The sequence below is a fragment of the Nannospalax galili genome, unplaced genomic scaffold (genome assembly GCF_000622305.1).
Source record: "Nannospalax galili isolate Female #2095 unplaced genomic scaffold, S.galili_v1.0 scaffold259, whole genome shotgun sequence".
Taxonomy (NCBI): Eukaryota; Metazoa; Chordata; class Mammalia; order Rodentia; family Spalacidae; genus Nannospalax; species Nannospalax galili.
Genome location: NW_008344750.1, coordinates 3,133,727 through 3,149,415, shown reverse-complemented (window position 1 = coordinate 3,149,415; position 15,689 = coordinate 3,133,727).

The window sequence follows — 15,689 nt, the reverse complement described above, 5'->3', positions numbered from 1 at the left end:
AAAAATACTAATAAGAAAAAGGATGGGGGCTGTAGAGATGGCTCAGCAGTTAACACTGGCTGATCTTGCAGAAAACCCGGGTTCGAATCCCAGCACCCACATGGCAGCTAACAACTGTCTGTAACTCCAGTTCCAGGGGATCTGACAGCCTCTGTCCTCCACGGGCATTGCACGACATGGGCACACTTACCTACAATGCAGGCAATACATGCATAAACATAAAATAAAAATAATAAAATATTTTTATAAAAAAGAAAAAGGAAGACAAAACCCTCTTCTGACCTCTGAGGCATTGCACGACACGGGTGCACCTACCTACATGCAGGCAATACATGCATAAACATAAAATAAAAATAATAAAATATTTTTATAAAAAAGAAAAAGGAAGACAAAAAATAATCATGTGGGATCCACTGCCCTGAAATAATCTTTTTAATATTTTGGTTATCCTCCTAGGTGTCATCTGGTATTTTAAAAATTTTATTATGGGTGTTTTTTGTTTGTTTGAAACTCCCCAGTACTGGGATTACAGGAGTGCGCCACCATGCCTGGTTTATGTAGTACTGGGGATTGAACCCCAGCTTTGTGCATGCTACGCAAGCACTAATAACTGACTTACATCGCCAGCTCCATTTTTTACTCTGTTGTTTTGTTTTAAATTATTTACTGTATGTCTGTGAGTGTTTCACCTGCATGTTGTAAACACACCCACATTGTGCAATGCTGTCAGATCTCCTGAAACTGGAGTTACAGAAGGTTGTTAGCTGTCTTGTGGGTGCTGGGAACTGAACCTGCATCCTCTGCAAGAGCAGCTAGTGCTCTTAATTACTGAGCCACCCTTCCAACCTCCTATTGTTTGGGGGATTTTCTGGGTTTTTTGTTTTGTTTTGTTTTTGAGACAGGATCTTCTTGTCTGGCCTAGAACTCACACGTAAAACTCATACGTAGACCAAGATGGCCTCAGTCTCACAGAGATTTGCCTTCCTCTGCCTCAAAAGTGCTGGAATTAAAGGCATGCACCACCATACCCCACCTAATTTTTTACATTTTTTAAGCTTTGACATAACCTGTGGAGCTTCAGCAAATTGTGAAAATAGTACAAAATAGAGTCCCATTTACCCTTCATCCAGCTTCCCTCGACAGTGACATTTTCTATTTCCGTAGTGTAACTTTAAAGCCAGGAAATTGGCATTGGTAAAATATCTTTAATTATTTTTATTTTATGTGTATGAGTGTTTTGCCTCCATGCATCTATGTCATGCAGTGTGAGTGGAGGCCAGAGGAGAGTGTCAAATCCCTTAGAATTGGAGTTGTGGATGATTGTGAGCTGCCCTGTGGGTGTTGAGAATCAAACCCCAGTCCTCTGCAAGAGTAGCCAGTACTCTAAACCGCTGAGCCATCTAGCCCCCTATAAAATACCTTTATCTCTGTCACAGACTTTATTCTGATTTTAAATCCTTTTTTAAATAGAAAGAAAGAAAGGAAATAAAAAACGTTTTGCTGCAGCACCAGAAACTTATTTTCTCATAGTTCTAGAGGCTGGAAGTCTAAGATCCAGACCAGGTTGATTTCTCAGGAACCTCTTCTTGGCTAGCAGATGGCTGGCTTCTGCTGTGCCCTCATATGGTGTTTCCTCTGTATACCTAGAAGAATTTTATGTGTATGCACTGTGCTACCTGATCTATGCCCAGCTGTCTAGAAGAAACTTTTCTAATGATAAATCTTGGCAATTGCCAATATGCCCCACTGGAAAACTTTTTTTTTTTTTTTTTTGGTCTTTTTGAGACAGGGTCTCCCTGTAGCACCAGCTGGCCTGGAACTCACTATGTAGATCAGGCTGGCCTTGAATTCACAGAGATTCGCCTGCCTCTGCCTCTGAGTGCTGGAACTAAAGGCATGCCCCACCACGCCCAGCTTTGGAAAACAAACTTTTATCATGAATGTGACATAGAAAGAGAATTATCAAACAAAACCCAAAAGCACCATGCTAGAGAGAGTTCATATTCAAGTGGTTTCTCCCACTGCTTCTGCAGAGCTTTAAGATTCCTATGGAATGTGGGTGTGGTGGTGCACACTTGTAATCTCAGCATTTGAGAGTCTGAGAGAGGAGGATCTTCAGTTACAGGCAAGCCTGTAGGGAGACCTTGTCTCAAAACAAAAATTTTCAAGGAGACAGACGTCACTGGACCTGGCTACTGAGGAAAGACCTCCTCCAGTGGCCGGTGGCTTTTTTGCTAAAACTTGCCAAATGAACCCAGAGTTGCCATAGACTGAGATGGCAGGAAAGGGAACCCCAGGGAGACCAATACATAGGTCAGAAGGCTCAAATGGAAACCATGTGAAAGAGCTGGCATCTGAGTCCTCCAGAAAACTTTAGAAATCCCAAGCCCATACTTGTGTATCAGGGCCTGGTGACTGCTAGATATGCAGATGAATGAGGCAAAGGCCCTGCAGTGCTAGAGATTCAACCCAGATCACTGAGCATGTTAGGCAAGCACTCTACCTATTAATCTATATCTCCACCCCCCAATATAACAGCTATTTATATAACATCTACATTGTTTTACATATTATGAGGCATTGAGAGATGCTTTACATTATTACAGGAGGAAATATGTAGGTTCTACACAAATATCACATTTTAGAATCAGGGCCTTGAACCTCTGTGGGTTTTGGTCCTGGAACCTTTAATTTGGGCAAATTAAATAGTGTTCTTTCCTTCTGTGTCCACCAGAGGGCCCACGAGTACCATTAGCTGTCATCCTTTTCATCAAATGCAATTTTTGCACAGGCCCTGTAATATGCCCTTCTAGTTGCAAGTTTCTAGATTCTTCTTCCTGTGTGATTATGAATCTTATATTCCAGCCTCTGTTTACTACTTTTTTTTGGTCTTTTTGAGACAGGGTCTCCCTGTGGCCCCAGCTGTCCTGGAACTCACTATGTAGACCAGGCTGGCCTTGAACTCACAGAGATCCTCCTGCCTCTGCCTCCTGAGTGCTGGGATTAAAGGCATGCACCACCACGCCCCGCTACTTTTTGTTTTTTTCAATCTTTCAAATGTTTAAAAGTTGCCTCAGCTCCTTTCTGGTTTTGGCTTGTTTTTGGTTTTTTTTTTGTTTGTTTGTTTTGTTTTTTTGAGACAGGGTCTCCCTGTAGCCCCAGCTAGCCTAGAACTTGCTATGTAGACTGTGCTGGACTTGATCTCACAGAGAGCCTCTGCCTCCAGAGTGCTGGGATTAAAGGTGTGTACTACCATGCCCAGTCTTTCAGGTCCTTTCTGAAACAAGACAGAAGATGACTTCGTCCACAGCCTCACTGACAACATGAACCCTCTACCTGCTGAGGGTGGGGCACAGCTGGCAGAGCAGAGGGGCCTGGAGGCTTCCAACCTTTCTGGCTCTACTGCCACAGACTGCTTCTTAGAGTGCTCTGCTTGCTCCATTGTCCCTGAAGGGAACCAGCTTCCTCTGGTGCAATTGAAAAGACCCAGGCTAGGAGCTCGAGAGATGACTCAGCAGTTAAGAGTGACTGGCCGCTTTTGCAAAACCCAGATATGACTACAGTTTTGAGTGGTGTACACCTATAATTCCATCATTCAGGTGACAGACTAGGACAGCTTGGGCTACATGTTCAATTCAAGTCCAGCCTGGTTTACTGAGCAAGACCCTGTCTCCAAAAATGCAAAGAACCTTCCTGGTTTGAGCAAGGCCTTGGATTCAGTTTCCAGCATGTATCTCACACTCACACACACTCACTTTATCTGTTGTGCTGGATAGCTTTAGTGTCAACTTGACACACCTGGGTTAAGGGAGCTTCAACTGGGGAATTGCCTTCATTGGACTGGCCTGTGGCCATGTCCATGGGGCACCTTCTTAATTGTTGAGTGATGTGGGAGGGCCCAGCCCACTGTGGGTGGTGCCACCCCTGGACAGGTGGGCCTGTGTTGCATAAGAAGGCAGGCTGAGTGGGGGCCAGGGGAGCAAGCCAGTAAGCAACATTCCTCCGTGGCCTGTGCTCCAGCTCCTGCCTCCAGGGTCCTGCCCTGAGTTCCTACCTTGGGCTCCCAGATGAACTGTGACCTGGGATATGTAAGCTAAATAAACCCTTTCCTCCCCAAGTTGGTATTGGTCAGAGTGTTTTGTCATAGCAATGGAGAAATAAGACATCTGTTGAGCCATCTTGACAGCCCCTAGCCCTTCTTTTATGCTGAACAATATTCCACTATATATATATGTTATTTATAGTTATATATATGTTATTTATTTCTCTGAACTTGACCATTCTCTTAGATTGACTTCTTCCAATGAATCTTTAATATGTTTTATTTTTGAGACAGAGTCTTGCTATGTAGCCCAGAGTAGCCTTGAACTGGAGTCTCCTGAGTGCTGGGATTACAGGTATGCACTGTCATGTCCAGCAATATTTTTTTAAAAAGTAATTCCTTACTTTCTGATAACTCAAGATGTTCCAGGCCCATCCTGTATTTCCCCTGCTCCACTGCTGTAGTCAATCATTTTTCCACATAGTCTTGCTTCCTTTCATTGAGAATGGTAGAAATCCAGCTGAATGCTAGGTGTGCTCATTGCTAAGTGCTCTAGGTTTTCACAGTGACCACAGGTAAACCTACAAAATGTCAACTCATCTGACAAACTGAGAAACGAAAAACTGAACCACTTACAAACTGAAGTTGTTGGTGGGCATGGTGGCACACGCCTTTAATCCCAGCACTTGGGAAGCAGAGGCAGGTGGAACTCTGTTGAGTACCAGGCCAGTCTGGTTTACATGGCAAATTCCAGGCCAGCCAGGGCTACGATATTAAGACCCTGTCTCAAAAAAAGAAAAAAATTGGAGTTGTTGACTTCTGTTTTTACCACCTCCCTGGCCATGACCCAAGCCTGGTAACTGATATCTCCAGTGTCCAGAGGATAGAAACAATAATGTGGACTCAGTCCTCCCCAAACCACCGGGGAACAGACAGGCTGCATCCCAGTTTGCTTTCATGATAAGTACTCTATTGTTGTTACCTGGGCTACTCTGTGCTACATAGCAAGACTCTGTCTCAAAAATAAAACGTATTAAAGATTCATTGGAAGAAGTCAATCTAAGAGAATGGTCAAGTTCAGAGAAAAGCCAAGAAAGTGCTGGAAGACAGCTCAGCAGTTAAGGGCACTGTCTGCTCCTGCAGAAGACCCAGGTTTGATTCCCAACACCCACATGATGGCTAAAAACCATCTGTGACTCCAGTTCCAGGAAATCTGATGTTCTCTTCTGGCCTCCTTGGGAACTGTGAGACATGGGTACACTTATATACATTCAGGTAAAACATTATTACACATAAAATAAAAATAAATCACAAAAGATTTTTAAAAATATTTTATTATTTTTATTTTATGTGTACGAGTGTATTGCCTGCATGTATGTGAGTGCACCCGTGTCGTGCAATGCCACAGATATTAGAAGAGGGATTCAGATTCCCCTGGAACTGGAGTTAAGGATGGTTCGTAGCCACCATGTGGGTGCTGGAAATTGAGCCCGGGTCCTCTGCAAGAGCAGTCAGTGCTCTAAACCGCTGACCCATCTCTCCACCCCCCACAAAAGATTTTTAAAAGAAAAAAGCCTAATGGAAGGCTGGGAGCCAAGTGGCTCTGCCTGGAGCTCCCAGGCCTGGAGCTCCAGCAAACACTGTTAAACTCTGAACCACTTTATCAAAATCTTAACTGCTGAAGCCTCCTTTCTGGGGCTTAAAGACTACCCTACCTCCTTGCAAATCTGTACTTGTTTTCTATTGCCAGGTAACAAATTACCACCTATTTAGCAGCTTCAATTAGCAGAAATGTGTTTATTTTCTGTAAATTAAAGAATTAAAAGGCAGGAAAGAAGTGTTACTAGAAATGTAGGGGAATCCCAGAAAAGGCATCATTACAAGGGAAATTGAGGTTTCTTTGTGGGGTTCTTATTTTTGTTAATAAAGCAATTAAGAATGAATTCAAATGGAAGCTCAAGGACAATTCATTAGAGTTTAAAAAAAAAAAAAATCCCAGGGCCAGCAAGCTGTAAATCTTGCAGCTGCCAGGAGAAAGAGAACAGAGAGGATAAGCATGTAAGCATGTAAGCATGGAGGTCAGCCACTTGGCAGCAGGCAGCCACCTCGGAGGGAAGGGAGTTTTAGAAAAGGAGTAGGAAAGTCTAAAGTTAGGGAGTTTGAACACATACTTAGGCTCTGGCCAGCATCCAAAAGAAAAAGATCAAAACCGAAATAAAAAAGTTAGGCCTGAGTCAGGTCTCACAAGTCAGGCCAACCCAGCAGAAACCTCATGGTGACTCTAAAGAATTGCATTAGGGCTGGGCGTGGTGGTGCATGCCTGTAGTCCCAGCACTTGGGAGGCAGAGGCAGGCGGGTCTCTGTGAATTCAAGGCCAGCCTGGTCTACATAGTGAGTTCCAGGACAGCTGGGGCTACAGGGAGACCCTGCTTCAAAAAAACCAAAAAAAAAAAAAAAACACCCAACCAAGAATTGCATAAGGGGGTGGGAAGGGGTGGGAATTCTGGGAAAGAAAAGCACCTTATCTTAAGGTGAACTCCCTTCATAGGGCTGGTCCCTTAGCCAGGTCCCTGACATGCCCCATTGGATTAATACTTAAGAGTAGAGATAAAAGAAAGTATGTCTCCACTAGGGTTAAATTCCATTAAAAAATGTATTATTATTATTCTATGTGTGTGAGTGTATTGCCTACATGTGTGTAAGTGCACCCATGTCATGCAGAGGTCAGAAAAGGAAGTCAGATCCTCTGGAACTGGACTTACTGACATTTATTAGCCTCCATGTGGGTGCTGCAGATCAAATCCGGATCCATGCTCTTAACCGCTGAACCATCTTTCGAGTCCCTAAATTCCATTCCTCATGAAACAACATCCATTTGTTAGTTCACAGCTCTGGAGACCAGATGTTTAGCATATCTTGCTTGGGTTTTCTACTGAAAATCTGGCTGGGCTGAAATCAAGGTGTCAGTTGAGCTATACTGCTGTCCCATCCAGGACAATAGTGGTTGTGGCACAATTCATTCCCTTGTGGTTGAAAACCTGAGGTCCCCACATCTCCAGTTGTCAGTCAGGGACCAGTCAGGCTGTGCTCAGGGCCCTGCTCCATGGCTCTCTGGCTCAGCAATGGAGACCTTCCCTCAACATCAGATCATCTCAGGCTCCAATTCTCCCGCTTCCTCTTCTGCAACCAGCTGGAAAAAGATCCCTGCCTATTTTATTCTTTTTTGGTCTTTTTGAGGCAGGGTCTCCCTGTAGTTCCAAGCTGGCCTGGGACTAGATATGTAGAGCAGGCTGGCTTTGAACTCACAGAGATCCACCTGCCTCTGCCTCCCAAGTGCTGGGATTAAAGGCGTGCACCACCACGCCTGGCAGATCTCTGCTTTTAAAAGTCTCTTATAAATTAACCTTGGCTCACCTGGATAATCTATTGTGTGCATGTGTGTGTTGGGTGTATGTACATGTTCTTATGGGCATGTGCACATATATGTATGGGTGTCCATACATGTTTTTGTACATGTGGAGACCAGAGTTCAACATCAGCTGTCTTCCTCAGTCACTCCCCACTTTATGTTTTGAAACAGAGTCTGTCACTAAACTTGGGGCTAATTGATTGGCTAGGCTGAGCTTCAGAGATCTACTTGTCTCTGTCCCTCACCCCCAGTGCTGGGGTTACAGAAGTGCATCTCTGACTTTTACATAGGTGCACTTGCTACCCTTGCAGAGGACCCAGGTTGCATTCCCAGCACCCACATGGTGGCTAACCAGCATCCATAAAACTACAGTTCCAGGGGATCCAACAACATCTTCTGGCCTCTGTGGGTACTACACTCATGTGTTGCACTTTCATACATTCAGGCAAAATACTCATACACATAAAAAATAAAAATAAGCTGGGCATGGTAGCACACAGCTATAGTCCCAGCATTTGAGAAGCAGAGGCAGGTGGATCTCTCTGAGTTCTGGATCAGCCTGCTCTACATAGAGCATTCCAGGCCAGTCAGGACTATATAGTGAGACCCTATCTTAAAAATTAAAAAACAACTAATAATATAATTTTTAAAATTATTAATTGCATTTTCTTCAGATTACTATTAATTGAGTTGTCAGGATACACCATCCTGCATACTTTATGTACATCCATGGAGTCAAACAAACAAGCAAGAAAAATACATAGTAGAAAAAAATATGTCTGTGCTAAACACACATGAACTTCATTACTTCCTTAACAACAAAATCCAATAACTATTTCCATAACATTTACATTTTATTAGTTATTATATCATGTAGAGATGGTTTCAAGTGTAGAAGAAAGGGCTGGGATAAGTGTAGCTGAGCGGTAGGGCATTTGCCTAAAATGTTTGAAGCCCAGGGCTTGATCCCCAATACTGCAAATATAAAAAAGTTATTAAGGCCAACAAGATGGCTCAATGTATAAAGGTGCTTGCAGCCAAGCCTGACTACCTGAGTTCAGTCCCCGAGACTACACGAATACACACATACACACTCATAAACAAAATAAAAAAAATAACATGATGTATATGGGAAGAGAAATATAGTGATCATCAAATACAACCCTGTTAAAATTTTAAAAGTTTAAATTTGCCAGACTTAGTGGCACATGTTTTTAATCCCAACACTTAGGAGGCAGAGACCGACAGACCTCTGTGTGATTGAAACCAGCCTGGTCTACATAGCAAGTTCCAGGTCAGCTGGGGCCACAGGGAGACCCTGTCTCCAAAAAAATTAAAATTTATTTGTATAAAAATGTGTTTCGGGTTTGGAGAGATGGCTCAGCAGATTAAAAGCACTGATTGTTCTTGCAAAGGACCCAGGTTCAATTCCCAGCACCCACACGGCAGCTATGAACTGTCCTTAACTCCAGTTCCAGGGGAATCTGACATCCTCTTCTGACCTCCTCAACATTGCATGACACAGTTGCACTCACATATATGCAGGCAATATACTCATACACATAAAATAAAAATAATAAAATATTTTTAAAATGTGTTGCATTTATTTTCTGTGTAGGAGGGTGCTACAATGCCATGTGGAGGTCAGAGGACAATTTGAAGCTGTCAGTTTTCTCTTTCCACCATGTGGGTCCTGGGGATCAAACTCAGGCAGCAGCAAGTGCCTTTACTTGCTAAGCCATTTTGCTAGCCATTAATTAATTAATTAATTAATAATTAATTTTTGTCTTTTTAAGATAGGGTCTCCCTGTAGCCCCAGCTGGCCTAGAACTCTTTATGTAGACCAGGCTGGCTTTGATCTTACAGAGATCCACCTGCCTCTGCCTCCTGAGTGCTGAGATTAAAGGCATGCACCACCACTCCCAGCTAATTAATTTTTGAGACAATGTCTTATACAGCCAGGCTGGCCTTGAACTTGCCATATAACTGAATTTCTGGTGCTCTTTCCCTTACTTGCCAAATGTTGATGCTTGGAATGTGAACTATGGCTTCATGTTAACAATATTCCCAGCCCGCAACATCCTATTTTATATAATAATCTATGGTTTTATATTGAGCATCAGTGTATTTCGAAGTTCTGTAAGGCATCCTGCAACTAGTCCCCTATGGGCAGATGAGAAAGGATCTCTTTATGTAGGCTAGGTTGTCTTTGAACTCACAATCATCCTGCATCAGCCTCTTAAATGCAGTGATTACAGGTGTGTGGCACCATGTTAACCTTATATTTTTAACATTTATGTTTCCTTTGACACTTAGAATTTCATTAGTAAATGATAGAGGTCAAGGTTGGTCCATCTCAGTGGGCCTCCAATGCCCAGGCTCCTTTCTATAATGGATGATGGGTGTTAGGGAGGTAGGAGGATGACAGATCTACCTATACATTGTAAGACCTGTGGTAGATGTTGCAAAGTCCACAGTGGGTTTTATCATTATAATCAGTATTAGTAGTAATGGAGGCAGTATTTATTATTGTGGGATTATGTCTGTATGTGTGCAGTGCATGTGTGTGTTCACACCCATGTGGAGACCAGAGATAACCAGCCATGGGTGTCATTCCCCAAGAGAGATCCACCTTGTTTTTGAGACAAGGTCTCTGACTGGGACCTGAGGCTCACTGATTAGGCTAGATTGGCTTGCTAGGGAGCCTCAGGAATCCTCTTTCCTCCTCCCTACTGTTGGGATTGCTAGCACTTGCTGCCATGCCCAATTTTTTTCTTAAATATTTTGTTATTTTAATTTTTTGTGTATGAATGTATTGCCTGCATGTAAGTGTACTCATGGCGTGCATTGCCCAAAGAGGTCAGAAGAAGGCATTAGATCCCCTGGAACTGGAGTTACAGATGGTTGTTAACCACCATGTAGGTGGTGGAAATCAAACTTGGGTCCTCTGCAAGAGCAGTTAGTGCTCTTAACCACTGAGCCATCTCTCCAGCCCCCCCCTTGCCCAATTTTTTATATGGATTCTGGAGATGGGTACTCATACTTGCACAACAGGCACATTTCCAACTGAGTCATCCCACCAGCCTCCCCTCCCTGCCCCCAGTGGATTTCTGTTTTGTTAGTTTTTCATTTTTTGAGACAGAGTCTCACTATGTAGCCTTGGCTGGTTTACTTATTGTATAGACCAGGCTGGCCTTGAACTCATAGAAATCTGCCTGCTTCTGCCTCCCAAGTACTAAGATTTAGGTGTGCACCACCATACCCAGCTTCTCCCAGTGGCTCAACAGATGACATTTCTTATATTCCATTTCCTGGGTGGGCCACAGGAAAGATGCTTATGCAGGATTTGGATGTCAGAAGTGAAACAACAGCCCTGTTTGTGGCTCTTGCACAGCTCTGCTGACTTGCTGGCTCACTTTACTGGTAGGAGGCCACAGCCATTCCACACTGTTCCACCTTCCCTCCAATCAGCACTGGGTTCCCCAACTCCTACATCATGTGAATGTGTACAGTGTAGCTCTGTGGGAGAGTCTTCCTTCTTCAAGATATTCACATATATGTCAGCAGCAGCAACAGCAGACTTGGGGTTCTGTCCATCTACCTAGACTCCTGCTCCTTTTCATGGGTTCCAGCATGTTCCTGCTATTCCCCATTTTGAATCTCCCTTCTCTTCTCTTCCTGTGAACTTCAACTGCCCACATCAGACTAAAGGGTGACAGCCTTCCAGAAAATATTTATGCAGCTCCCACAACCATGTAAGTTCAAACATCTGGGACAAGCCCTTACTTTGTAACCCAGATTCCTGTATGAGCCCTGATTGAATAGTGGGGCTGCACTGGTTTAGAAGAGGCAGGATCCTAGAGGTCAGGGTTAAAAGCTACAAGCAGCAGTTCTCCAAAAGAGGCTGTTCAGCTCCAGCTATCCCAATTCCCTGTAGCCATCAATGGCCCGAGGAGATATCTTGCCCAAATTGGTGCCAACTACAAAAAGCTATAATTACTTTCTTTTATTTTTAAATATTTTATTATTTTTATGTGTGTGAGTGTATTGCTTGCGTGTATGTAAGTGCATCTGTGTCGTGCAATGCCTGTGGAGGACAGAAGAGGCCATTGGATCCCCTGGAACTGGAGTTGTTAGCTGCCATGTGGGTGCTGGGATTTGAACCTGGGTTTTCTGCAAGAACAGCCTGTGTTCTTAACCACTGAACCATCTCTCCAGCCCCAAAACTACAGTTACCTTCTAATCCCTGGGCCAAACAAAACAAAATGAAGCTAGATACAGTGGCACATGCCTGTTATCTCAGTACTTCAGAGGCAGGAGGATCAGGAGTGCAAGATCATCCTTGGCTACACAGTGTGCTCAAGGACAGCCTGTACTACAGGAGACCTTGTCTTAAATGAAAAGAAAAGAAAAGGGGCTGGAGAGATGCTCAGCGGTTAAGAGCACTGGCTGATCTTGCAGAGGACCCAGGTTCAATTTTTATCACCCACATGGCAGTTAACAACTGCCCGTAACTTCAGTTCCAGTGGAATTTGACCTTCTCTTCTGACCTTCGTGGGCATTACATGACATGGGTGCACTTACATACATGCAGGCAATACACACATACACATAAAATAAATAAAAATATTGAAAAAAAAATTTTATGTGTATGTGTGTATTGCCTGCATGTAGGTCTGAAGGAGAGTGCCCCTCAGACCCCCTCCCTATCCTCTGAGAAAAAGATTCCCTCCACCTGACTCTGGAAATCCCCTCCATTGTTCAAACCCTTTCCTGGTATCTGTTTATGATTTTTATGGAAATGGTCTGGGGCAGAAGAGAGAGAACGTTCTTCCCCAGATAAGCTAGCCAATGGCAGTATTCCTGATACATCTGTGTATGGTTTCTATGGGAATAATCTGGGGCAGAAGAGAAAGAACATTCTACCCCAGGTAAGAGAGCCAATGGCTGTATAGGTAAAGACTCTGGAAATCAGCTCTAGATTGCTCCAATCCTTTCTTGGTTATTCTGTGTATAGTTTCTATGGACATCCCCTGCTTTGTGGTTTTTGTGGTTTTTCTGCTTAAAAGCCCTGCATTTTCACTGCTCAGGGTCGCAGTACAGCTCCCGAGACTGTCTGTGTCCCCAACTGGTTGGCTCCAATAAAGCTCTCCTTTTTACTGAGACTCAGTGTCCAAGTGGAATTTTATGGACCCTGAACAGGTCAGTGTACTCATGTCGTGCAATGCCCACGGAGGTCAGAAGAGGCTGTCAGATCCCCTGGGACTGGAGTTACAGACAGTTGTTAGCTGCCATGTGGGTGCTGGGATTCGAACCTGGGTCTTCTGCAAGAACAGTCAGTGTTCTTAGCCACTGAGCCATCTCTCCAGCTCTTTTCTTTTTTAAAAAAATTTTATTTATGGGGCTGGAGAGATGGCTTAGCAGTTAAGAGCACTGGTTGTTCTTATAGAAGACCCAGGTTCGAATCCCAGCACCCACATGGCAGCTAAGAACTGTCTGTAACTCCAGTCCCAGGGGATCTGATGGCCTCTTCTGTCCTCCTTGGGCATTGCACAACATAGGTGCATTTACCTACATGCAGGCATAACACTCATACACATAAAATAAAAATAATAAATAAAAATTTAAAAAAAAAGAAAAGGAAACACAAAAGATGCCTGGAATCCTAGATAAAGATCCTAATAAATAGCTGGGCGTGGTAGCGCACGCCTTTAATCCCAGCACTTGGGAGGCAGAGGCAGGCAGATCACTGTGAGTTCAAGGCCAGCCTGGTCTACAGAGTTCCAGGATAGCTGGGGCTATAGGGAGACCCTGTCTCAAAAAGACCCCCCCCCAAAAAAAGATCCTAGTAAATTAAAAAAAAATTTTTTAAAAAGAAAAGAAAAAGAAAAAGATGCCTGGAATCCTAGATAAAGATCCTATCTAGGTGTTGGGGCAGATACCTGTAGTGCCAGCTACTTAGGAGGCTGAGTCAGGAGGATTGTTTGAGGCAAGTCTGGGCTAAACAGTGAGATCATATTTTCCCCATTATAGGGGGTTCTTTGGTAAATGGGACACCTTGAATTGGTGTATTCTTGGACCAAAACATGATAGGACTCTGAGGTAGATGCTACTAGTCCCTTCATCCCATCCCCTAGGGTAGGTCTGGGTCCCAGGGCCTTTCTTGCCTGAGCATCTGCTTCTAGCTGGGTTGAGCCAGATTCCACGGACAGGTGCTCTCTAGCCCTGCCCTTGACTGGCCACTAAGGGGCTCTGAAGTCATGTCTAGGAAAGCAGTTGATGTTCCTGAGGGTGGAAAACACATACACAAAAACATGCTAGAAGATGGGCAGAATCCAGGGAACAGTAGAAGGTTCAGACTGAACTCTCTGAGGGGTCTCCAATATCAAGCAGGGAAGATTCCCCTGTAAGGTAGCCAGCCAGTTGCAACTTTGGATGCTGTCTGTCATCTTGCTTAGTAGGGAGTACACAGCAGGGTTAGTACTGTCTGGGATTCCCACTAGGGCTACATTACTGAGGGAGGGCTGGAAGCCTCCAAGAGGATTTCAGATACTTCACCACGGATTATCAGTCATGATCCACCCACCACTGTTCTGGTGTCAGTTTCTCCCTCTATAAAATAAGAGGGCTAGATTAGATGATTGTTCAGTTGGCTTCTAACTTATTAATAATAATGGTGGAAATGGTTATGGTGATAAAGGTATGCAGTACCACACCTAGCCTTTTTAAAAATTGTTTTTATTTTATAGATATGTTTTCCTGTATGTATGCAAGTACACCATGCACACTGAATGGCCTTCAGAGGCCAGAAGAGGGCATTGGATTTCCCCTGGAACTGGATGGTTGGTTGTTAGCTGCCATGTAGGTGCTTAGAATCAAACCTGAGTCTCTGCAAGAGTAGCCAGAGCTCTTAACTGCCAAGCCATCTCTCCAGCCCCAGGTCTAGGCATCTTGAATGCAGACTCTACTATTTTGAGCTGTGTGAACCTGAGTGAGTCACTTACCTTTTCTGTGAAGACTAAAGGTGCACACAGAGAATACATGGCAGACATCAGTCACTGTAGCATGTTTAGTGTGTCTTTATCTGGAGCTGGGATTTGAACCACACTGTCAATTTCACCTGTCTGGGTTCTCTTCCCAGTGAGAAAGTCCTTGAGGTGCCAGGAGGTGACATGCTGCCTGAGTCTTGTCTAGGATTTCATGACAAACTCAGGTCTCCTCCTAGAGGAACCACACCACCAGCCTGCCAGGTGCCCAGAAAGCTGCCTGTCCTGTCCTGTCCTGTCCTGTCCAGCAGCCTCCTCTGCCATCCATCTGGCCTACTGGCAGGCGGTCTCTTCCTGTTTTCTCCTCCTCAAATGCTCCCAGCCACCTCTGCAAGGCCTAGCTGGACCCCCACTTCTCCCCGAGTTCCTCAAGAGCAGTCTCTTAACCACTAAGCCATCTCTCCAGCCCCAACACTTGGGGTATTTGTCTACTTCTTGCAGTCTGTCAGGTGGGTAGATAACTATTTCCACCTCATTCTGCAGGAAACAAAGTTTCAGGGAAGGCAAATGACTTCCCCCAAGTCACATAGCCAGGCCACATCCTCTGGCTTCGACTATCCTGTTGTACAGTGTGCATGTTCAGAAAGGGTCCTATCTGTCCCTACCCTAGCCACCACCTGGGACCAAAGTGGACATCAGCCCATGTTGGGAAACCCTGCTGTTAGGGTTGTAGTTTTTCATGTCCAGATAGCCCTAAGGGGCTCGGTGCCAAATGGAAGGACTCCCCTTTTTAGCAGGGGGCCTCCTGTTTTCTTTTTGGCTTACCTGGAAAGTGCCACCAAGCACGGATGCCTGACCTTATTTGGAACATGACCTTTGGCATAGTTACCTGGAGTAAAAACTACCCCCAGGTTTTTTCTATATGATAATCAGGCATTGCCTGATAGTCGGATGATAGGAGCCCACTACCACATGTAAATAAAGCATACTATGAGCACCTATCAGCTGAGGCTTTGGCTACTGCCTCCACACTATAATTTCTCTAGTTCTCCCACTGAATAAACGGAGCTGTATCACTGAATCTGGAGCTGTATCACTGCTGTTTCACTGCGCCGTGGGACCAGCCTCCCCAGAAGGGCTTTCTTCCGTCAGTGCTCACTGGCTGTCCTGACTCTGTTCACTGCTTTTGCTCCCCCTGCCCTCGTGGACCTGTGGCCAATGACCCGCGAAGAGAGGGAGAGACCCCCCACAG